This window comes from Scyliorhinus torazame, chromosome 29 (genome assembly GCF_047496885.1).
Source record: "Scyliorhinus torazame isolate Kashiwa2021f chromosome 29, sScyTor2.1, whole genome shotgun sequence".
Classification (NCBI taxonomy): Eukaryota; Metazoa; Chordata; class Chondrichthyes; order Carcharhiniformes; family Scyliorhinidae; genus Scyliorhinus; species Scyliorhinus torazame.
The window spans coordinates 7954427-7978467 of NC_092735.1; the positions used below are offsets into that span (position 1 = coordinate 7954427).

At 49.5% G+C, this 24041-nt stretch overlaps 1 protein-coding gene across 5 annotated transcripts in view; it reads right to left on the reverse strand.

Moving 5' to 3' along the window:
- The window catches only part of LOC140403839 (ankyrin repeat and fibronectin type-III domain-containing protein 1-like), a 453883-nt gene that overhangs the window by 320278 nt on the left and 109564 nt on the right, over positions 1 to 24041 (reverse strand). The window lies entirely within an intron of this gene.

Here is a 24041-nt window from a genome sequence, read left to right on the forward strand (position 1 = left end):
TCGCTGGGGCTGGCGTGAATCCCGCCCGTGCCGGTTGCCAAATTCTCCGGCACCGGATATTCGGCGGGGGTGGGAATCGCGCCGCGCCGGTTGGCAGGCACCCCCCTGGCCCGCGATGGGCCGAAGTCCCGCTGCTGGAATGCCTGTCCCGCCGGCGAGAATCAAACCACCTCTCGTACCGGCAGGACAAGGTGGCGCGGGCGGGCTCCGGGGTCCTGGGGGGGGGCGCGGGGCGATCTGGCCCCGGGGGGTGCCCCCACGGTAGCCTGGCCCGCGATCGGGGCCCACCGATCCGCGGGCGGGCCTGTGCCGTGGGGGCACGCTTTTCCTTCCGCCTTCGCCACGGTCTCCACTATGGCGGAGGCGGAAGAGACCCCCTCCACTGCGCATGCGCGGGGATGCCGTGAGCGGCCGCTGACGCTCCCGCCCATGCGCCGCCAGGCAAAGTCATTTCCGCGCCAGCTGGTGGGGCACCAAAGGCCTTTCCTGACAGCTGGCGGGGCGGAAATCAGTCCGGCGCGGGCCTAGCCCCTCAAGGTTAGGGCTCGGCCCCTCAAGATGCGGAGAATTCCGCACCTTTGGGGCGGTGTGATGCCGGACTGATTCGCGCCGTTTTTGGCGCCGGTCGGCGGACATCGCGCCGATTGCGGAGAATCCCGCCCTAGATGTGGGACTTTTGGCTGACGAAGGGGTGTGCGAGCGGCTGAGGAAATGTATTCAGAACTACCTGCAGGTCAACGACACGGCGGAAATTTCAGCAGCGGTGGTCTGGGAAACACTGAAGGCGGTGGTCAGAGGGGAGCTGATCTCGATACAGGCCCATAGGGAGAAGGTGGACAGGGCAGAGACGGACCGACTGGTAAAGGAGATACTACAGATTGATAGGAGGTATGCGGAGACCCCAGAGGCAGGACGTTTAAGGGAATGTCGGAGGCTACAGGCGGAGTCCGGCTTGTTAACCACAGGGAGGGCGGTGCAGCAGCTGAGAAAGGCGAGGGGGGCGATCTATGAGTATGGAGAGAAGGCCAGCAGAATGCTTGCACAGCAGCTTAGAAAGAGGGAGGCAGCCAGGGAGATGGGAAAGTAAATGACGGAGATGGGAACCTGGTTGGAGATTCAGTAGGGGTGAATAAGGCGTTTAGTGATTTCTACAGTAGGCTGTACAGGTCGGAACCCCCTAGGGGGCTGGAGGGCATGAGGCACTTCTTGGAGGGGCTGAATTTCCCAAAGGTGGACAGGGAACTGGTAGAAGGGCTGGGGGCCCCGATCGGGTTGGAAGAGACAGTGGAGGATCTGAAGGCCATGCAGGCGGGTAAATCCCCGGGGCCGGATGGGTACCCAGTGGAGTTTTCTAAAAAGTTCTCTGGGATATTGGGGCCGGTGTTGATGAGGATGTTCAATGAGGCAAGGGAGAGAGGGGTGCTGCCCCCGACGATGTCACAGGCAACGATTCCGCTGATTCTGAAGCGGGACAAGAACCCGGAGCTCTGTGAGTCCGACAGGCCGATATCCCTGTGGAATGTGGATGCCAAATTGCTGGCCAAAGTTTTGTCCTCCAGGATTGAGGATTGTGTTCCGGACGTTATTGGGGAGGACCAGACGGGGTTTGTTCAGGGTAGGCAGGCGGTGGCCAATGTAAGAAGGTTGTTAAATGTGATCATGATGCCCCTGGAATACAGGGAGGTGGAGGTATCGCAATGGATGCAAAAAAGGCTTTTGATTGGGTAGAATGGGAATATCTGTCGGAGGTACTGGGACAGTTCGGATTTGGGCGGGGCTTTATTGACTGGGGCAGGTTGCTGGATCAGGCTCCTGTGGCAAGCGTACGGACGAATAGGACAACATCGGACTATTTTAGACTGCACCGGGGGAACGAGACCCTCTCCCCACTGTTGTTTGCGCTAGCTATAGAGCCGTGGCAATTGCTCTGAGAGCCTCAAGGGGCGGGAAGGGGCTGGTCCAGGGGGGGTTTACAGATGCTCGCTCTATGCAGACGTCCTGCATCTATATGTATCGGACCCAATAGAGGGGATGGAAGAAATCATGACGATTCTAGGGGAATTTGGCCGGTTTTCGGGGTATAAGCTAAATATGGGGCAAAGTGAGATGTTTGCAGTCCAGGCGAGGGGGCAGGAGAGGCGACTGGGGGAACTGCCGTTTAGATTAGTAGGGGGAAGCTTTCGGTACCTAGGCATTCAAGTGGTGCGGGAATGGGACCGGCTGCATAAATTAAATCTGGCCCGACTAGTAGACCAAATGAAGGACGATTTTCGGAGATGGGACGCGCTTCCATTGTCACTGGCTGGGAGGGTGCAGGCGGTGAAGATGACGGTACTCCCAAGATTCCTGTTTGTATTTCAGTGTCTCCCCATCTTTATTCCGTGGTCGTTTTTTTAAACGGGTCAACAAAGTGATCACTGGCTTTGTTTGGGCGGGCAAGACCCCGCGGGTAAGGAAGGTAATGCTTGGGCGGAGTCGGGGAGAGGGCGGGCTGGCGCTGTCAAATTTTAGTAACTATTACTGGGCGGCGAATATAGCCATGATCAGGAAGTGGGTGGAGGGGGAGGGGTCGGCATGGGAGCATATGGAGGCGGCTTCATGCAAGGGCACCAGTCTGGGGGCGTTGGTAACTGCGCCTCTGCTGTTCCCGCCGGCACGGTACTCCACCAGCCCTGTGGTGGTGGCAGCCCTGAGAGTCTGGGGGCAATGGAGGAGACATGTGGGAGCAGAGGGAGCATCGGTCTGGTCCCCAATCTGTAATAATCAGCGGTTTGCCCCGGGAAGTATGGATGGGGGGTTCCGGATATGGCGGAGAGCAGGGATTGAGAGGATGGGGGATATGTTTATAGAGGGGAGCTTTCCGAGTATGAGGGCGCTGGAGGAGAAGTTTGGGTTGGCGAGGGGAAACAAATTCAGGTATCTGCAGGTGCGGGACTTCCTATGTAAACAGGTGTCAACCTTCCCGCTCCTACCGCTAAGGGGGTTCAGGACAGGGTAGTTTCCTGAGGGTGGGTAGGAGAAGGGAGCATCTCGGACATTTACAACAAACTTATGGGGTCAGAGGAGACGCAGACCGAGGAGCTGAAGCGCAAGTGGGAGGAGCTGAGAGGTGAGATAGAAGATGGTCCATGGGCGGACGCGTTGACTCGAGTCAACGCGTCCGCAACATGTGCCAGGCTCAGCCTGATACAATTTAAGGTCGTTCACCGGGCTCACATGACAGTGGCCCGGATGAGCAGATTCTTTGGGGTGGAAGGCAGGTGTGTTAAATGTGCGGGAGGACCAGCGAATCATGTCAACATGTTCTGGACATGCCCAAAGCTTCCGGGATTTTGGCAGGGGTTTGCGGATGTCATGTCCACGGTGTTAAAAACAAGGGTGGCACTGAGTCCAGAGGTGGCGATTTTCGGAGTGTCGGAAGATCAGGGAATCCAGGAGGAGAAAGGGGCAGACGTTCTGGCCTTTGCTTCCCTGGTAGCCCGGAGACGGACATTATTAGCCTGGAGGGACTCAAAGCCCCCGAAGTCGGAGACCTGGCTATCAGACATGGCTAGCTTTCTCTGTTTGGAGAAAATCAAGTTCGCCTTGAGAGGGTCAATGTTAGGGTTCGCTCGGAGGTGGTAAATTAATCGTCAGCAGAAGGAGCGCGGTGGGGGGTTAGTTTAGCTTAGAGTAAGGGGTTAATAAAGGTGGGACCTGTGAGGAAGGGAGACGGCTTTTGTACAATGTTTACAATGTTTCATGTACATTGTTTATTTTGTTGTTGTTACAATAGCAAAAATACCTCAATAAAATGTTTATTTAAAAAAATAAGTACCTGGATGAGCACTTGGCACGTCTTAACATTCGAAGCTATGGGCCAAGTGCTGGTAAATGGGATTAAGATTGGCACATGTTCAGCACGGTAACACAAGTGGTTAGCACTGTGGCTTCACAATGCCAGGGTCCCAGGTTCGATTCCCCGCTGGGTCACTGTCTGTGCGGAGTCTGCACATCCTCCCCGTGTGTGCGTGGGTTTCCTCCGGGTGCTCCGGTTTCCTCCCACAGTCCAAAGACGTGCAGGTTAGGTGGATTGGCCATGCTAAATTGCCCTTAGTGTCCAAAAAGGTTAGGAGGGGTTATTGGGTTACGGGGATAGGGTGGAAGTGAGGGCTTAAGTGGGTCGGTGGACTCGATGGGCCGAATGGCCTCCTTCTGCACTGTATGTTCTACATCAGGTGCCTTACGTGCAGCGGTGCAGACTTGATGGACCGAAGGGCCTTTTCTGCACTGTGTTTTTCTGTGATTCTGTGATACAGTGTGCTCACACCCATCCTCTGAACGAGGGTCTGCATTGGGGGCGTTTGATTTTGGACCTCTGTGCCCGGGGGTGGCAGGGGGTTGGGGAGTGAAGGCAAATGAGGGGGGGGAGGTGCAAGCAGGCCCACTGTGAAGACTAATGTGACAGACGCTTCACACGTATCAGGTGTGACATATTTTGATTGTGAACATTTGACATTTTCATTCCCCAGCTACAGATTGTGACCATCCCAACCCCCCCGTGCCCAATCAGTGATCCTCAATCTTCCTGATCCTATGTGGTCTACTGTTAAGTCTAGGTGTGTCCCCAGTATGCACATCAGAGGTGGAGGCAGCCTGCTGCTTTCATCACCCTGTGGCCTTTGATGCCCTTGGCGGACAGACATCTCTGGAGTGCCATAGCTGACTTACCGGTATCACTGGTTTGACCGTGCCACCCTGTTCTGCCCGCTGCGCTTGAGATGCGCCGGTGACAGGAGGGGGGGATTCAGAAGAACTAGAGACCGCCATCGTCTCCTTGGTGGCAGGCCAGGTTGGCCTCCAGAGCTTCCTCCTCACTGACGGTGCCCTTAGGGCCCTCTGGGGCCCCATGGGACAGAGGCAATGTCCACCTGCATATGGGACATGTCCCTCAGTGACTGGGACTTGATGTTGAGGCCCTCAGCCATGGTCATCACACGCTGAGCCATGCTTTGGACACCACCATTCAAGATGCTGACCTCGTGCTGCAGGCTTTCCGCTCCGGTCACCATCCTAGCCGCATTGGCCTTGGTGCCACGCATTGTCAGTATCATCTCCTGCGCTGTAGCCTTTATGATTCCTCCATTCGGCTATGCACTCACTGGAATGTTGCTGACATCCCTCTTGAATCTCATGACTGTGTTCTAGCATGTGCATCAGCTCAGGGATAAGGTTGTCCAGAGACTCGACACCTGACTGGGACTCAGCTGAGTCCTGGGATCCAGTAGACCTCCGACTGTTGAGTCCCTTAGATATTCCTTCCTCCATGATGTGCATCAGCAACGGTGTGGTGCTCACCAGATTGTGCCCCAGACACCTGTCCACTAATGTCGCCCACGGAGGTGTGTGTCTCTGCACTGGTGGAAGGTGGGGGGGTGATAGCTGAGACGCCTCGATAGTAGTCTCCTCCGAGGTAGTCTCGTGGGTGGTGAGGGGCGGAATGACTCCGGATGACCCAGCCCCATCAGATGGGGTGAGCGGGTGTTCGAGGACCCCGGAAGAGGTACGTTGGGTGAAGTAAGGGGGTCCAAAGGTTGCGGTGGGTGCACAGAGGGGGTTGAAAGATCCAGGCTGTCTCCAAAAATGTCACCCTGATCCGCAAGTAGCAGGAAATGACATAAAGAGTGGCCTCCGCGGGGAGTTCCTCGCCGAGGCGAGAGAAAAGGCAAAGTGCGCTGAACAGCGGGGACTTTCTCAGCGTTGCAGGTGCTAAAAGACACCCCACTAGACGTGCCGCTCAGCGAACTTTATCTCAAATCCGCTGAATCGCGCCCTCTGTGTCTTGGTTTCTGCTTTATCAGCCAGTTTGCATTCTATTAACAGTGATGGCAAGAGATTTAGGGGGGAAGTGGCACATTGGCACAGTGGTTAGCACTGCTGCCTCAGAGCGCCACGGACCCAGGTTCAATTCCGACCTCGGGTGACTGTCTGGAGTTTGCACTTTCTCCCCGTGTCTGGGTGGGTTTCCTCCAGGTGCTCCGGTTTCCTCCCATAGTCCAAAGATGGGGCAGCATGGTAGCACGGTAGCATTGTGGATAGCACAATTGCTTCACAGCTCCAGGGTCCCAGGTTCGATTCCGGCTTGGGTCTCTGTCTGTGCGGAGTCTGCACATCCTCCACGTGTCTGCGTGGGTTTCCTCCCACAGTCCAAAGATGTGCAGGTTAGGTGGATTGGCCGTGATAAATTGCCCTTAGTGTCCAAAATTGCCCTTAGTGTTGGGTGGGGTTACTGGGTTGTGGGAATAGGGTGGCGGTGTTGACCTTGGGTAGGGTGCTCTTTCCAAGAGCCGGTGCAGACTCGATGGGCCGAATGGCCTCCTTCTGCACTGTAAATTCTATGTAAATGTGCAGGTCAGGTGGATTGGCCACACCAAATTTCCCCTTAGTGTCCAAAGGTTAGGCTGGGTTATGGGGATAGGATGGGCGAGTGGGCCTAGGTAGGGCGCTCTTTTGGAGGGTTGGTGCAGACTCGATGGGCTGAATGGCCTACTTGTGCACTGTAGGGATTTTATGATTCTATGAATTTCAGAACTTAGGGCCATGGCAGCTAAAGGAATGGCCGCCAATGGTGAAACAATTAAAATCAGGGAAGCACAAGGGGCTAGAATTGGAGGAGCGCAGAGAGAGTTACAGAACTGGATGAGGTTACGGAGATAGAGAGGTGAGACCATGGAGGGCTTTCAAATCAAGGCTAGAGAGTTTGAAATTAGCAAACCCACCTTGTTTGCAGTGCTACATAGTGAGAGTTCAGATAGCATGGGACCAAGTCATTTTCTTGCTAAAACAGTTAAAATTCAACTGGTTTGATTTTTTTTTCTTTCTTAGTAACAGGTTGGGGAATTTGCGATTCTTCCTGTAGAGACAGGTTCTGTTCTAATTCCAGGCCGTATGTGTGAAGCATCTTGCACACACATCGTTCCAAGCCTGCAGGTGCTATTGCATGAGGCCAATATCACTGGCAGCTCCTCGATCAATCTGCTTAGGGAATTTGCTGCCAAGAAGTAGCTCACTGTACATAACACTTGCATACATCTTTGTATAAATATGTTATCAGAATATTACCGTAAACTAATCCAGAGGACATCATTTAAAGACTTTTCTATAGTAGGTTCTTTACGTAAAGGATTTAAATCATGAGAAGTCTGGACACAGTAGATAGGGAGGAATTATTCCCATTGATTGAAGGATTCAGGACAAGTGAGCACGGATTTTGGCAAAAGAAGTAATGGAGACATGAGGAAAAGCATTTTCACGCAGTGATTGGTTGTGAACTGGAGTGTACTACCTGAGTGTGTGGTGGAGGCAGGGCCAATCGAGCTATTGGTTCTCGAACAACGATGAGTCAGAGTACAGGAGGCAGATGGAGAACCTAATGGCATGGTTTAAGAACAACAATCTATCCCTCAACGTCAGCAAAACTAAAGAGCTGGTCATTGACTTCAGGAAGCGAAGTATTGTACATACCCCTGTCTGCATCAATGGTGCTGAGGTGGGGGTGGTTGACAGCTTCAAATTCCTAGGTATACACATTCCCAACAATCTGTCCTGGTCCACCCACGTAGATGCTACGACCAAGAAAGCACAACAGTGTCTATACTATCTCAGGAAACTAAGGAAATTTGGCATGTCCACAAAGATTCTTACTAATTTCTACAGATGCACCAGGAGATACAAAAGTCTGAGAACACACACTAATAGGTTCAAAAAACAGCTTCTTCCCCGCTGTTACCAGACTCCTGAATGACCGTCTTGTGGACTGAACTGATGATCTCTGCACACATCTTCTCTACTGAGTAATACTACACTCTGTATGCATCACCTGATGCCTGTGCCTATGCATTTACATTGTGTATTTATGTATGTCCTATATTTTTTCATGTATGGAACGATCTGTCTGGACTGTACGCAGAACAATACTTTTCACTGTACCTCAGTGCACGTGACCATAAATCACATCCAAATCCAAATTTAAGTGGGAATTGGTTTACCATCTGAAAAGGAAGAATGTGCAAGGATTACAGAGAGAAGGCTGCGGATTGGCACTAAGTAAATTGTTCCTTTGGAGAGCCAGAGCAGATGGGCTGAACAACCTCCTTCTGTGCTGTAACCATTCTGTGAAACCACCCCGTGAATATTGCGCCAGACCATGGTATAGGAGCCAAGAAGCTCTTGGGTGCTTTTAAAATGTTTTTGGATGGCCAATGGTTGACATCCCTGTGGGGATGGGCCAAATGGCCTCTTCTTGCCCTTACCGTTTCTAAATACAAAGGCAGGGGAAAGCTTTCTGCTTTCGACTGCTGTCCAATGTTTCCTGCTGATAAGAGCATCTGCGTGAACGCTGGGTTAGGACAGGATCACCCTGTGCATTGGTGCCTCCTCCTGCAATGTTTCAATAGCCTGCTGACAACAGGGCTGCCAACTCTCCTTGGGTGTATTCATTGAGGTATAAAAGATTTAGGAGGCAGGAGACCAATCAGTTCATTGTGCCTTTGCCAGCTGAACACAAGCTATTCAGTTAAATCCTGCTTTGCGGCTCTTAGTCTGTAGCCCTGTTGGTTACTTCAAATGCATATCCAAGTGGTTATTAAATATGATAAGGCTTTCTGCCTCTCCCACCCTTTCAGGCAGGGAGTTCCAGATTCCCAGCATTCTTTGAGTGAATAAAGATTCTCCTTAGCTCCCCTTAAATCCATTTGCTAATTACTTTAACACAATTCCCCGTTTATTGACCAAGGAAATAGGTACATCCTATCGACTCTACTTTCATAATTTTATACACCTCAATTAAACCGCTCCTTTATTCCAAAAGAAACAACTCCAACCTAGCCAATCTATCCTCATAGCTAAAATTCTCTTGCCAACATTCTCTTAGGCGACAACCTCATAAATTTCCTGTTTCGTCTCTAATGCAATTACGTCCTTCCTGTAATGTGGTGACCAAACTTGTAAGCAGTACAGCTGTGGTCTAACTAGTATTCCATCACAACCTCCCAGCTCTTATATTTACTCAGTTAATAACAGAAAGCATCGCGTGTGCCTTTTTAACCACCATATTTACCTGGCTTGCTACCTTCAGGGATCTGTCGACATGCAGTCCAAGGTCCCCTGTTCCTCTACGCCTCTCATTATCCTACCACATATCATGCACTGCCTTGTTTGTTCCCATCCCTCCAAATAATATTACTTCACACTTCTCTGCATTGAATTCCAGTTGCTACTTTTCCACCCATCTGATCAGTCCATGGCAATCTCCCTGCAGCCTACAGCTTTCGTCCTCACCCATCAACACCCAGCAAACCTCTGTGCCATCTGAAAACCTCTTAATCACACTACCTGCATTTAAGTTCAAACGATTTGAGGTGAAGGACGCTGTCAGTGTTGTGGTGTTGGGTGCTCTGAGGTACAGATGAACCAACACGGTTGCAATTGGTACAACGCTGTTTTATTTCAACTTGTTATTTACAGATCTGTCCTGGTACTCAGCACGTGGTGACTCTCTGAGTGTGTTGTTAATCAGGTCCTGTCCTTGTCCTGGTCTCCAGATCTACTGGCCACCAGGTGTCGTGTTTCTTGTCTTATACTGTTTCTGTCCTTGTCTGTGATTGGCTGTCGTGTTCTGTGTGCTAATTGGTCTGTTGGTCTGTCTATCATGATGTGTGTGTTTGAATATCATGACATCCCCCCTTTTTTTACAAGATTATGTGCCTACGTGGTTATAAATATGAATGTTTCCTGAGTGCAGCTAAAGGTGTGTGTGCGTGATATTTACAGCATGTACATGTGGCGTAACTATATACATGGGGCGATGTCAGGTGTGGCATGCTAACGAGGTTGTACCATAACAAAAGAAGAAAAACTTTGAAGTGTGGTCCAGTCAAACGAGATCTGGAACGATAAAACAGTGACATGTTACAATACAATAGTTTCTAAACTTTGGCGTGTGAACAGTCTCATGAGTCCAATCTAGTAGGTGGGCGACGAATACGGGTTGACCGCCTCAAGGGTGGGTCGAGAACCACCGGCTGAGGTGCGAGCCTGGCCACGGGCGGCGACAGAAGGGGCATGGTATACGGCAGCTCCACGAAGTCACTATCAGGAACCATCGGAGGACACGGCGTCTGTGTGTGGTTCCGTTGCGAGCGTGGAAGGAGGCGAAGGGCTCGCCGATTGCGCCTACGCACCGATCCAGCCGTCATGCGTACCAGGAACGAGGTGGAGTCTTTTTCTTTTTATGTTTGTGGTGGTGCTGTCGGATGGCATCTTGTAGCTGATGGGTCGTTGACATTGAAGAGGTACCATCAACAATATCATTCAAGGTCATGGATGTGCCAGATGTTGAAGTCGGATGAGACTGTGCATGCTGGTTCTGGCCACGTGCTGTGCTGGAAGGGTGATTCTGCTGAGAAGCGTTGAAGCATGTCGCTTTGGAGACAGAATTGCTGCTCGCATCAATGTCTGGTGATGGTGTGAAACTAGAACCTTGCATCTGATAGGAATATGCTATCTGGCCAGGCTGTGGTGCAGCAAATCCTGGGCAGTCACTAAGGCATCCAGTCTGTAGTGCAGATTGCGCTGGCGGTAGTCCTCCTTCGGTCTTGATTCCATTAGTGGGCAATCCGTAGTGCTGGCCTGTTTGAGAATATGCTGCATAGACTGCTGGCTGCTGCATGCCTGAATACTGGGTTTGTCCAGCATGAGCTGTCATTGGCCGCACTGTCGGTGTGGAACAAATGTGTGGACATAGCTGTGGTGAAAATTGGTGTATTCCTCTTGGACTGTCGCTGCTGCTTGTTATTGCTGACCCAGTGTGATTGTCACGTGATCCATCTCCTGTCGTTGTGGCATCTGCTGTCACCCTGAGCGTGCCATCACTGAGGTTGCGGCACTCCCTGTCTGGAGTAAAGTCTGGCTTCCGTGAATCAGAGTCGGCGTTTGGTTGCTCCCCATCTGGAGTCTGGTCTGTTTTTTGTTGATGCTCCCCGTCCGGAGTCTGAGCAGGTTCACTGGAGTCAGTTGAGATTTCTTGAAGCTGCACGTCTGGAGTCGGAACATGCAGGAATGCATTGACTAGTGGAGAGGTTCGAGCAATTGAGGGTGGAAGTAGTGTGGTGTCACCGTAGTTACCAGTGGTCTCACCGTGATCGTCGAGTGCCTCTGTACGCACTAGCTGAGGTCTGTCACTTTGCACCTTTTGCATGGGAAGTGGGATGCTGTCGTCACTCGTTTCACATTGCGTGGGTAGATCCTCAGTAGCTGCTTGCTGTTCACTAGGGTTGGGTAAATTGCCAGAGTTTTCATCTGGTGGTGCAAACCATGTCGGTGGACTGTCATTGTCTTGCCGTTGTCCTTCATTTGGGCTTTTCTTCTTTGGAATTTTAAATCTTCCCCCAGATATTACAGAACCTTGTTCATTTCCCTCAATTTCTCCCATATGTAGGGCATCAAATGTTGGATCCAATGTTTCTTTCGTCATTGTACTAGTTTCCAAAGAACAGTCCATTTCAATTTTCTTCTCAGTTACTTCATATGTATCCTTTTCTAATGTACATGCCTTCATAGTCTCTGGGTCTGATTTTGCTGGGACTGGCATAGTCACAGTCTCTCTTTTACTGTTCTCAATTGCCCACACTATACTCCCCAGACATAAATGCTTAATCTCTGGAGTTAATGTGGTACAATGGATAATCGGGTCGACCTTATCTGCATCTTCACCATCACTGGAAAGCACAATTGATTCACTTGAAACTGCTGCGGGTTTTAAGTGCTTTATCTGGCTACTCGATGTCGGTGTCCTCAGGATTCTTGCTCCAATGTTCTGCTCATTTATCAGTGGAGTGTGCATAGGTTCAATGCGATTAATATTCCCCTCAGGGTTTGAAGAGTCATTACTGACTAACTGCTGGTCTCTGAAGTTGGGACTTTGCGGTTTTGTTTTGAAGGGAGACAGTTGTCCCTGCTGTAGATATGATTCAGGTTGTGTTATTTCCATTAAATGAGGATCAATGTCTTGTCCATTTTTTCGATCCGTACTAAAGCAATGGCAATTTTCAGTCTGCTCCTTGCAAGTTAGACATACAAGCAATTTCTTTAGCAAATCCTCAGCATCCTTCTGTGACTGTGCAGCATTATTAATATCTCTTCGGCTATAATGATCCTGAAGGTCAGCGCATAATCCTTTTTTCTTCGGGCTTGGAAGAGGCGATTCCTTTGGCTTGTCTTCATTTGGGCTTGAACAGTCATCAGCGCTGTGCCCTTCATTGCAGCATGATAGACCATCATGGTTGTCCTGCTGTGCACTGGAGCGTGGTGGACTGTTATAGCCTTCTTGCTGTTTACGTGAGCATGGCAGACTTTGTCTCTGTACGCTGAGGTATGGCGGCGGGTATCGATCCACTCACTTGGTACCATGTGGTGTTGGGTGCTCTGAGGTACAGATGAACCAACACGGTTGCAATTGGTACAACGCTGTTTTATTTCAACTTGTTATTTACAGATCTGTCCTGGTACTCAGCACGTGGTGACTCTGAGTGTGTTGTTAATCAGGTCCTGTCCTTGTCCTGATCTCCAGATCTACTGACCACCAGGTGTCGTGTTTCTTGTCTTATACTGTCTCTGTCCTTGTCTGTGATTGGCTGTCGTGTTATGTGTGCTAATTGGTCTGTTGGTCTGTCTATCATGATGTGTGTGTTTGAATATCATGACAAGTGTCCCTGCTGATTTCACCTGTGGGAAGTGCACCCATCTCCAGCTCCTCAGAAACCGGGTTAGGGAACTGGAGCTAGAGCTGGATGAACTTCGGATCATTCGGGAGGCAGAGGTGGTCAGCGATAGTAGCTTCAGGGATGTAGTTACTCCGGAGAATCAAGATAGATGGGTGAAGGTGAGAGGGGCTGGGAGGAAGCAGTCAGTGCAGGGATCCTCTGTGGTCGTACCCCTCAGTAACAAGTATACCGTTTTGGATACTGTTGAGGGGGACGACCTACCAGGGGTAAGCCACGGTGAACGGATCTCCAGCACTGAGTCCGTCCCTGTGGCTCAGAAGGGAAGGAGGGAGGAGCAGGAGAGCAATAGTTATTGGGGACTCGATAGTTAGAGGGACAGATAGACGGTTCTGTGGCAACGAAAGAGACTCACGGATGGTATGTTGCCTCCCGGGTGCCAGGGTCCGTGACGTCTCGGACAGTGTTTTCAGAATCCTTAAGGGGGAGGGGGAACAGTCACACGCCTTGGTACACATCGGTACCAACGACATAGGTAAGAGAAGGGACGGGGATTTAAAACAGGAATTTAGGGAGCTAGGTTGGAAGCTGCGAGCCACGACAAACCATGTTGTCATCTCAGGTTTGTTGCCGGTGCCACGTGCTAGCGAGGTGAGGAACAGGGAGAGAGTGCAGATAAACACGTGGCTGCAGGGATGGTGTAGGAGGGAAGGTTTCAGTTACTTGGATAATTGGAGCACATTCTGGGGAAGGTGGGACCTGTACAGACAGGACGGTTTGCACCTGAACCAGAGGCGCACCAATATCCTGGGAGGGAAATTTGCTACGGTTCTTCGAGGGGGTTTAAACTAATTTGTCAGGGAGCTGGGAAAACGAGCTGTAGTCCAGAAGCCAGTGTTGAGAGTAGTGAGGTACTGAGGAGGGTATCAAGGTCGCAGGAGTGTACCGGCAGACGGGAAGGTGGGCTGAACTGTGTCTACTTCAATGCAAGGAGCATCCGGAATAAGGTAGGTGAACTTGGAGCGTGGATTGGTACTTGGGACTACGATGTTGTTGCCATTATGGAGACATGGTTAGAACAGGGACAGGAATGGTTGTTGGAAGTTCCGGGGCATAGATGTTTCAGTAAGAGTAGGGAAGGTGGTAAAAGAGGTGGGGGAGTAGCATTGTTAATCAAGGATAGTTTAACGGCTGCAGAAAGGCAGTTCGAAGGGGATCTGCCTACTGAGGTAATATGGGCCGAAGTTAGAAATAGGAAAGGAGCGGTCACGTTGTTAGGAGTTTTCTATCGGCCCCCAAATAGTAATAGAGATGTGGAGGAAGAAATTGCAAAACAGATTATGGATAGGTGTGGAGGTATCAGGGTGGTTGTCATGGGTGACTTTAACTTTCCAAATATTGATTGGAACCTCTATAGGTCGAACAGTTCGGATGGGGCAGTTTTTGTACAGTGTTCAGGAGGGTTTCCTGACACAATATGTGGATAGGCTGACATGAGGGGGGGCCACATTAGATTTGGTACTGGGTAATGAACCGGGCAAAGTGTTAGATTTGTTTGTGGTTGAGCACTTTGGAGATAGTGACCACAATACGTTGTCTTTCACTATTGCAATGGAGAGGAATAGGGCCATACGGCAGGGCAAGGTTTATAATTGGGGGGGGGGGGGGGTAATTATGATGCGATTAGGCAAGAATTAGGGAGCATAAGGTGGGAACAGAAACTGTCAGGGAAAGACACAAATAAAAAGTGGAGCTTGTTCAAGGAACAAATACTGCGTGTCCTTGATAGTTATGTCCCTGTCAGGCAGGGAGGAAATGGCCGTGTGAGGGAACCATGGTTCACAAAAGAGGTTGAATGTCTTGTCAAGAGGAAAAAGGAAGCGTATGTAAGGATGATAAAACAAGGTTTAGTTGGGTCGCTTGAAGGTTACAAGGTAGCAAGGAATGAGCTAAAAAAAGGGCTTTGGAGAGTTAGGAGGGGGCATGAGAAGTCCTTGGCGGGTCGGATCAAGGAAAACCCCAAGGCTTTTTACTCTTATGTGAGAAATAAAAGAATGACCAGGGTGAGGTTAGGGCCGGTCAAGGACAGAAGTGGGAACTTGTGCATGGAGTCAGAAGAAATAGGAGAGGCGTTGAATGAATACTTTTCTTCAGTGTTCACCAAGGAGAGGGGCCATGTTTTTGAGGATGAGAGTGTGATACAGACGGGTAGGCTGGAGGAGGTAGATGTTCTGAGGAAGGATATATTAGCAATTTTGAAAAACCTTAGGGTCGTCAAGTCCCCTGGGCCAAATGGGATATATCCAAGGATTCCTTGGGAGGCAAGGGATGAGATTGCAGAGCCTTTGGCTTTGATCTTTGGATCCTCACTGTCCACGGGGATAGTGCCAGAGGACTGGAGAGTGGCAAATGTTGTTCCTCTGTTCAAGAAAGGGAATAGGAATGACCCTGGTAATTATAGGCCGGTTAGTCTTACTTCGGCGGTCGGTAAGTTCATGGAAAAGGTCCTGAAGGATAGGATTTATGACCATTTGGAAAGATGCAGCTTAATCCGGGATAGTCAACACGGATTCGTGAAGGGTAAGTCTTGCCTCACAAATTTGATTGAATTCTTTGAGGAGGTAACTAAGTGTGTAGATGAAGGTAGAGCAGTTGATGTCGTATACATGGATTTTAGTAAGGCTTTTGATAAGGTTCCCCATGGTTGGCTTATGAAGAAAGTAAGGAAGTGTGGGATAGAGGGAAATTTGGCCAATTGGATAAGTAACTGGCTATCACATGGAAGACAGAGGGTGGTGGTGGATGGAAAATTTTCAGACTGGAGACCAGATACCAGCGGTGTACCACAGGGATCAGTGCTGGGTCCTCTGCTATTTGTGATTTTTATCAATGACTTGGAGGAGGGGGCTGAAGGGTGGGTCAGTAAATTTGCTGATGACACCAAGATTGGTGGAGTAGTGGATGAGGTGGAGGGCTGTTGTTGGCTGCAGAGACATTGATAGGATGCAGAGCTGGGCCGAAAAATGGCAGATGGAGTTTAACCCTGATAAGTGCGAGGTGATTCATTTTGGTAGAAAAAATTTGAATGTGGATTACAGGGTCAATGGCAGGGTTCTGAGGAATGTGGAGGAACAGAGAGATCTTGGGGTTCATGTCCACAGATCTCTGAAGGTTGCCACTCAAGTGGATAGAGCCCTGAAGAAGGCCTATAGTGTGTTAGCGTTTATTAACAGGGGGCTTGAGTTTAAGGGCTGCGGGGTTATGCTGCAACTGTACATGACCCTGGTGAGACCACATTTGGAGTATTGTGTGCAGTTCTGGTCACCTCGTTATAGGAAGAATGTGGAAGCATTGGAAAGGGTGCAAAGGAGATTTACCAGGATGCTGCCCGGTTTGCAGGATAGGTGTTATGAGGAAAGGTTGAGGGAGCTAGGGCTTTTCTCTTTGGAGTGGAGGAGGATGAAAGGCGATTTAATAGAGGTTTATAAGATGATGAGGGGCATAGCTAGAGTGGACGTTCATAGACTATTTCCTCGGGTGGATGTAGCTGTTACAAGGGGGCATAACTATAAGGTTCAGGGTGGGAGATATAGGAGGGATGTCCGAGGTAGGCTCTTTACTCAGAGAGTGGTTAGGGTGTGGAATGGACTGCCTGCTGTGATAGTGGAGTCGGACACTTTAGGAACTTTCAAGCGGTTATTGGCTAGGCACATGGAGCACACCAGAATGACAGGGAGTGGGACAGCTTGATCTTGGTTTCGGACAATGCTCGGCACAACATTGAGGGCCGAAGGGCCTGTTCTGTGCTGTACTGTTCTATGTTCTATGATTTATATATATATATCGCAAAAAGCACAGGACCCAGTTCTGAGTCCAGCAGAACCCCACTGGAAACCTCCTTCTATTCACGCACGATCATTACTGTGGAGGTTTTATCACATGACTGCTTGCTTCTAACAGCCCAGCCCAACTCCTGTCACCTGCCACATTCCTGCGCCAATTGGAAAACAGACCTTTTACCCGATTGGATAATTTTTGGCTCTCAGTCAAAAAAAGTGTTGAAAAGGCCAAGGGCATTTCTCCGTTTGGGGTGTTGATGCCGGGACTGAATTGCGTGCGGTTCGGGTTCCCGTTGGGGACGTTATTTAAGGAGCAATTTGGGACAGCGTAATTCAGTGTGAGTAACACCAAAGGGGTACATTTAAAAGACAGACTGCAGCTACGGCGGCCTGAGCCAGGCTACCCTGATCCCGAGGGGGCAGCCTAAGGCCAAGGACCTGGCACATGTCACTATCCACTACTGCCCCCTATGATGAAGAAGGCCACAATATTTACAGAGAGCAACTGAGGATGGACAATAAAATATACAGCTTTACCAGCGTAGTTGATGGCCCAAGGTCCTACAACAACGTCAGATAATCTGACTCCAATTAACTGCTCAGAGTTCCCAGTAATCCTAACCCACTACTTAACATAGTTTAGTTAGATTTGGGCGGAGAGATGATGGAGTTTAATCCAGACAAATGTGAGGTCGTGCATTTTGGAAGAACTTAAGAACATAAGAAATAGGAGCAGGAGTCGGCCATCTGGCCCCTCGAGCCTGCTCCGCCATTCAATGAGATCATGGCTGATCTTTTGTGGACTTAGCTCCACTTTCCAGCCCGAACACCATCTCCCCAAATCCCTTTATTCTTCAAAAAACTATCTATCTTTATCTTAAAAACATTTAATGAAGGAGCCTCAACTGCTTCACTGGGCAAGGAATTCCATAGATTCAAAACTATTTGGGTGAAGAAGTTCCTCCTAAACTCAGTCCTAAATCTACTTCTCCTTTCACCCGCCAGTGGAAACAACCTGCCCGCATCTATCCTATCTATTCCCTTCATAATTTTATATGTTTCTATAAGATCCCCCCTCATCCTTCCAAATTCCAACGATTACAGTCCCAGTCTACTCAACCTCTCCTCGTAATCCAACCCCCTCAACTCTGGGATTAACCTAGTGAATCTCCTCTGCACACCCTCCAGCACCAGTACATCCTTTCTCAGGTAAGGAGATCAAAACTGAACACAATACTCCAGGTGTGGCCTCACTAACACCTTATACAGTTACAGCATAACCTCCCTAGTCTTAAACTCCCTCCTTCTAGCAATGAAGGTTAAAACTCCATTCGCCTTCTTAGTCACCTGTTGCACCTGTAAACCAACTTTTTGCGACTCATGCACTAGCACACCTGGGTCCCTCTGCACAGCAGCATGTTTTAATATTTTATCATTTAAATAATAATCCCTTTTGCTGTTATTCCTACCAAAATGGATAACCTCACATTTGACAACATTGTATTCCATCTGCCCATTCACTCAAACTATCCAAATCCTTCTGCAGACTTCCAGTATACTCTACGCTTTTTGCTTTACCACTTATCTTAGACTTGGGACACATTGCACTTGGTCCCCAACTCCAAATCATCTATGTAAATTGTGAACAATTGTGGGCCCAACACTGATCCCTGAGGGACACCACTAGCTACTGATTGCCAACCAGAGAAACACCTATTTGCTTTTTATTAATTAACCAATCCTCTATCCATGCTACTACTTTCCCCTTAATGCCATGCATCTTTATCTTATGCAGCAACCTTTTGTGTGGCACCTTGTCAAAGGCTTTCTGGAAATCCAGATATACCACATCCACTGGCTCCCCGTTATTTACCGCACTGGTAATGTCCTCAGAAATTTCCACTAAATTAGTTAGGCACGACCTGCCCTTTATGAACCCATGCTGCGTCTGCCCAATGAGACAATTTCCATCCAGATGCCTCGCTATTTCTTCCTCAATGATAGATTCTAGCATCTTCCCTACTACCGAAGTTAAGCTAACTGGCCTATAATTACCCGCATTCTGCCTACCTCCTTTTTTAAACAGTGGTGTCAGGTTTGTTATTTTCCAATCCGCCGGGACCATTCCAGAGTCCAGTGAATTTTGGTAAATTATCACGAGTGCATTTGCAATTTCCCTAGCCATCTCTTTTAGTACCCTGGGTTGCATTCCATCAGGGCCAGGAGACTTGTCTACCTTTAGCCCCATTAGCTTTCCCATCACTATCTCCTTAGTGATAACAATCGTCTCAAGGTCCTCACCTGTCATAGCCTCATTTCCATCAGTTACTGGCATGTTATTTGTGTCTTCCACTGTGAAGACTGACCCAAAAAACCTGTGTAGCCACCTAAAATGGCTGATTCCCGATTAAATTGGCCAAACCCCAATCTAAAATGGCGAACTGAAAAGGCTGATGGGATAAGCAGCCAACAGGACACAAACGGACAGCTGCAGACAGAACAGGATATTCGACTCTGGGGAAGTCGGCCCAGAGCTGATACCCGCAACCATTAGCAGCACATCAACCCAGCCATCTGCAGTTTAATCGGCGATCCCCGAGAACAATTGCAACAAATTAGCAATTGAAAGACGATCCAGACCTCTCGGTGCCAGCAGTGGCCGAGGCAAAGAAAGGTGAACGACCACCCCCCGATCAAGGAATCGCCCCATTATTGGAGCATTTCGAACCAAGTGAGTGGGAACAAGTCAAATCACTTGGGACCAGGGTCAAGGTCCGCCCCGAGAGGTGGGAAGCCCCTGGGGACTATAAGAGTAAGGGGCCAAGTTCAGATCGACCCTTCTCTTCCTGCTCGCAACCTTCGCAAGAACCATCGGCAAGAAACCGTAAGTTTGACTCCAGCGATCGCTACCCGATAGAGACTCCTAGCCATCGACCTGCATCAGCCTTTTGAATCCCGCAGGCCAGACCCAATTCGATAAGCCATTTGTTTCCCTGACCTGGTGGGCCATTCCCAAAGTTAAGTATTGGCCTGTAGTGGTAGGTAGTAGTCTAGAAAGTAGGATTATTGTATAAGTATTTATTGCTGTATATAATAAATGATTGTTGATTTAACTCTTACTAAGCGGTGTGCTGCCTTATTAATCATAACTTGAACTTGAACCACGTGGCGGTATCAGAAAGATACCTGGCGACTCGTGAGCAAAGGTGACAGAATTAGAGCTAATAAAACTAAGGCTAATAAGAGTGACACCTGTTCAGTTCCTCAGCCATTTCCTCATCTCCAATTGTTAAATCTCCCTTTTATCCTCTAAAGGACCAATATTTACCTTAGCCACTCTTTTTTGTTTTATGTATTTGTAGAAACCTTTACTATCTGTTTTTATATTCTGAGCAAGTTTACTCTCATAATCTATCTTCTTTATAGTTTTTTTAGTAGCTTTCTGTTACCCCCTAAAGATTTGCCAATTCTCTAGTCTCCCACCAATCTTTGCCACTTTGTATTCTTTTTCCTTCAATTTGATACTCTCCCTTATTTCCTTGGATATCCATGGTCGATTTTCCCTCTTTCTACCGTCCTTCCTTTTTGTTGGTATAATGTAGGTGGGAAATAAACAGTAAATGGCAGAACCCTTAAGAGTATTGACAGGCAGAGGGATCTGGGTGTACAGGTCCACAGGTCACTGAACATATCAACGCAGGTGGATAAGGCAGCCGAGAAGGCATACAGCATGCTTGCCTTCATTGGCCGGGGCATTGAGTATAAAAATTGACAAACCATGCTGCAGCTGTATGGAACCTTAGTTAGGCCCCACTTGGAATATACTGTTCAATTCTGGTCGCCACACTACCAGAAGGATGTAGAGGCTTTAGAGAGGGCACAGAAGAGGCTTACCAGGATGTTGCCTGGTATGGAGGGCATTAGCTATGAAGAGAGGTTGGATAAACTCGGGTTTGTTCTCACTGGAATGACGGAGGTTGAGGGCCGACCTGATAGAAGTTTACAAAATTATGAGGGGCATAGACAGAATGGATAGTCAGAAGATTTTTCCCAGGGTGGAAAAGTCAATTACTGGGGGACATAGGTTTAAGGTGTGAGGGTGTGTGGTGGTCACCACTGATGTATTATACTGTATATATATGGGTTTTACGGTAAGGCCCCTGTACTACAGGTACGGGAGTAGATCTCTGCCTGCTGGCTCCGTCCAGTAGGCGGAGTATAAATATGTGTGCTCTCCGTACAGCAGCCATTTTGTCAGCTGCTGTAGGAGGCCACACATCTCTGTGTAATAAAGCCTCGATTACATTCTACTCTCGTCTCATCGTGATTGATAGTGCATCAAGGGGCAAAGTTTACAAGAGATGTGCGATGGTACTCAGAGGGTAGTGGGTGCCTGGCACTCACTGCCGGAGGAGGTGGTGGAAGCAGGTACGACCGTGACGTTTAAGAGGCATCTTGATGGATACATGAATAGGATGGGAATAGAGGGATATAGACTCCGGAAGTGCAGAAGGTTTTCGTTTTGACAGGCAATTGGCGCTGACTTGGAGGGCCTGTTCCTGTGCTGTACTGTTCTTTATTTATTTAGTTACATTGTTTATGTACTGCAGTATAAAAGCTCTTCCACTCAGGCAATGTGAAAGTAATTGGTTCATGTTGTGACTGCTTTTGGAAACAGAGTCCATGTTTTAAGGTGGGGCAGTGGGGTTTAGGTGGCAATAAAGAGGCTTCTAACATCCTTGGTTAGGAAGAGTCAAAATCAGAAAGGTAGGGCCAAGGTTAAGGTGGCCTTTGACGACATGAATGAGCATTTTAAAATCGAGGCGCTGTCGGACTGGGAGCCAATATTGATTGGCGAGCTCAGGGTCGACAGGTATTCACGCAGATGACAAAGAAGTGCTCCAAATCTAACAACAGGTCTATTTTGCTGGTTGTTGCGCCTCATACAAGCAACCCGTTTGTCAAAGCTTCACAAGTAATTTACGGTGCGTTGCAGCTTTCAAAAGCCTGTTTCTTTCAGCTCCATTGCCTACGTGCTGCCCCTGAGCTGGAGGTTTGGGGCTGCAAATGAGTGAGTTAAAGTAATTCTGGTTAACAGTGAACTTGCAAGATCACATACACATTATCGTCACTGATGTAAAATCAGCAGCACAAACCTGCAGCCTCGGTTTGTATGTGGTCAGTACCACATTCGCAAATAAGCTTCAGTGCGCAGTACAATATAAAACTAATTCTGGATACTTTTGCAGCTGAGTCTGGTTTAAGGGGGAGGGAGTTACAGGTCTTTTCTACACCCCAAATGCTTTGTCCAGGTTTCAATTTTCATAAGTGAGGATAAATATGAATGTCAACTAGAATGGTAAATCTCCGAGGATCCTGCTGGCATCTTCAGGAATCTGTGGGGCAAACAATACCTGTGAGGGAAACAAATAGTTGGGTAAGTAAAAGAAAATTGAGCAGGATTCTCCTTTTGGGAGACTGAGGGCTGGATTTTTCGGCCGCGCCCACTGCAAGATCGCTACAGACGGGGACCAGGTAAAGGTATGTTGACCTCAGATAGCACTTTCTGGTCGCCGGGCGGGTGCGGTTGAAGAATCCCACCCTAAGTGTTGCCTTAGGAACTGAATTGTGTGTGGTTCGCATTCCCATTGGGGGTGCTACACGGTAAGAGAGTCAGGACATGCAAATAGGCTGGCACTCTGCCAGTGGGAATTCAGAGCTGTTCCCGGCCCGGCTGAGGCCGGAGTTAGCACTCAAGAGCTTGGGAGCTGGAGCAGTTTGTAACTGCTTCACTTACACACACTCACTGCAGCCACGAAGATGGCTCACAGAAGGCCTGCCCCCCCACCCTCGAGGTTGGGAGTCCGAGGTGAACCCATAGCTCCATGCCAGTGAGAAGCAGCCCAGGGTCGGCCGCAGACTCAAGCCTGTCCTCCTGAACAGTGCCTGGGAGGTGGTGGCAGAGGCAATCACCAGCCTCACCAGGAGGAGACAGCTCGCGAACCGGAGGGATGGGGGTCCATAGTGAGGCCTCTGCCCTGAAAGGGGCAGGAACCAAGGAGGGCTCCACAGATCACACTGCAGGTGTCCTCTGGTTGGGGTGAGCTCTGCTGATCCCCTGCTTCCTCTGCAATGGGCAGCGCTTCTGAGGAGTGCCAACACCTGGTGGGCCCTGATTGAGCTTGGCCTCACCCATCCCTTTGATGATGGTGTCCCGTGGGGTGGCCTGGGCAGCCCAGGTGTCCCGTGGGGTGGCCCAGGTGACCAGAGGCCTTTTGAGCATTTAAAGGATACAGGCAGCACTCAGCAGCGTGAGCAGCCTGGAGCCTGAAAGTAACACCTAAGAGATGTGTTTAAAAGACACCGACTGCAGCAATGGCGGTCTGAGTCAGGCCATCCCGAGGAGAGCACCCCTTGTCCACGGACTTGGCACCAACTCGCTCCCCGGCCTGGGCAGCTATACCACAGCAAGCCTGGCAGCTTTTAAAGATTTTTGAGGTTTTTATTAGCCTCCTGCTTCCCTTCCACAGGCAAGGCGTCCAATCCCCGTTTGTGAATACTTGTAGTAATTTGCGCCCACATAACCTCCGCCTGAGAATAGCGGAGCATCACGGAACTGCGAAGCATATTGTGTCCAACCCGCTAATCACATTTAAATGTATCCAAATGCCGATTTCGAATGGCCCAGTCCAGACGTGGACGGAACTCGTACCCGGAAGTGGGTGGGCTGCTGACTGCCACCTCCGCATGCTGTACAGTAATTCATGGCAGCAGCGTGGGGTTTGAACCCATGACCCCGCTGGACTGTCGTTCCCCTGCCCAACGGGGGCAGCACGGTAGCACAGTGGTTAGCACTGTTGCTTCACAGCTCCAGGGTCCCAGATTCGATTCCCGGCTTGGGTCACTGTCTGTGTGGAGTCTGAATGTTCTCCCCGTGTGTGCGTGGGTTTCCCTCCGGGTGCTCCGGTTTCCTCCCACAGTCCAAAGATGTGCAGGTTAGGTGGATGGGCCATGCTAAATTGCCCTTAGTGTCCAAAGGAAAAATCTTGGGTGGGGTTCCTGGGTTACGGGGATAGGGTGAAGGTGTGGACTTGGGAAGTGCTCTTTCCAAGGGCCAGTACAGAATCGATGGGCTGAATGGCCTCCTTCTGCACTGTAAATTCTGTGATTCTATAATAACCGGAGATGGAGGGTGGGGTGTCCAGCGGCCAGATCAGAGACCATGACCTGAAGTAGGTCACGGCCACTCACCTAACGGGGAACCTGGCACGGCACAGTGTCAAGTGGCCCACAGTGGAAGCCCAGAGGAAGTGTTTGTCTCTCAGCAAGATTCTCAGGCATCGCCTGAGGTAAGTATGAAAATTCTGAAAATTGTGTCAAATTCTGCAGAGACTCAGATTGAAGTGTTTTTGCCAATGAAAACACATGGCCTGAATTCTGATCA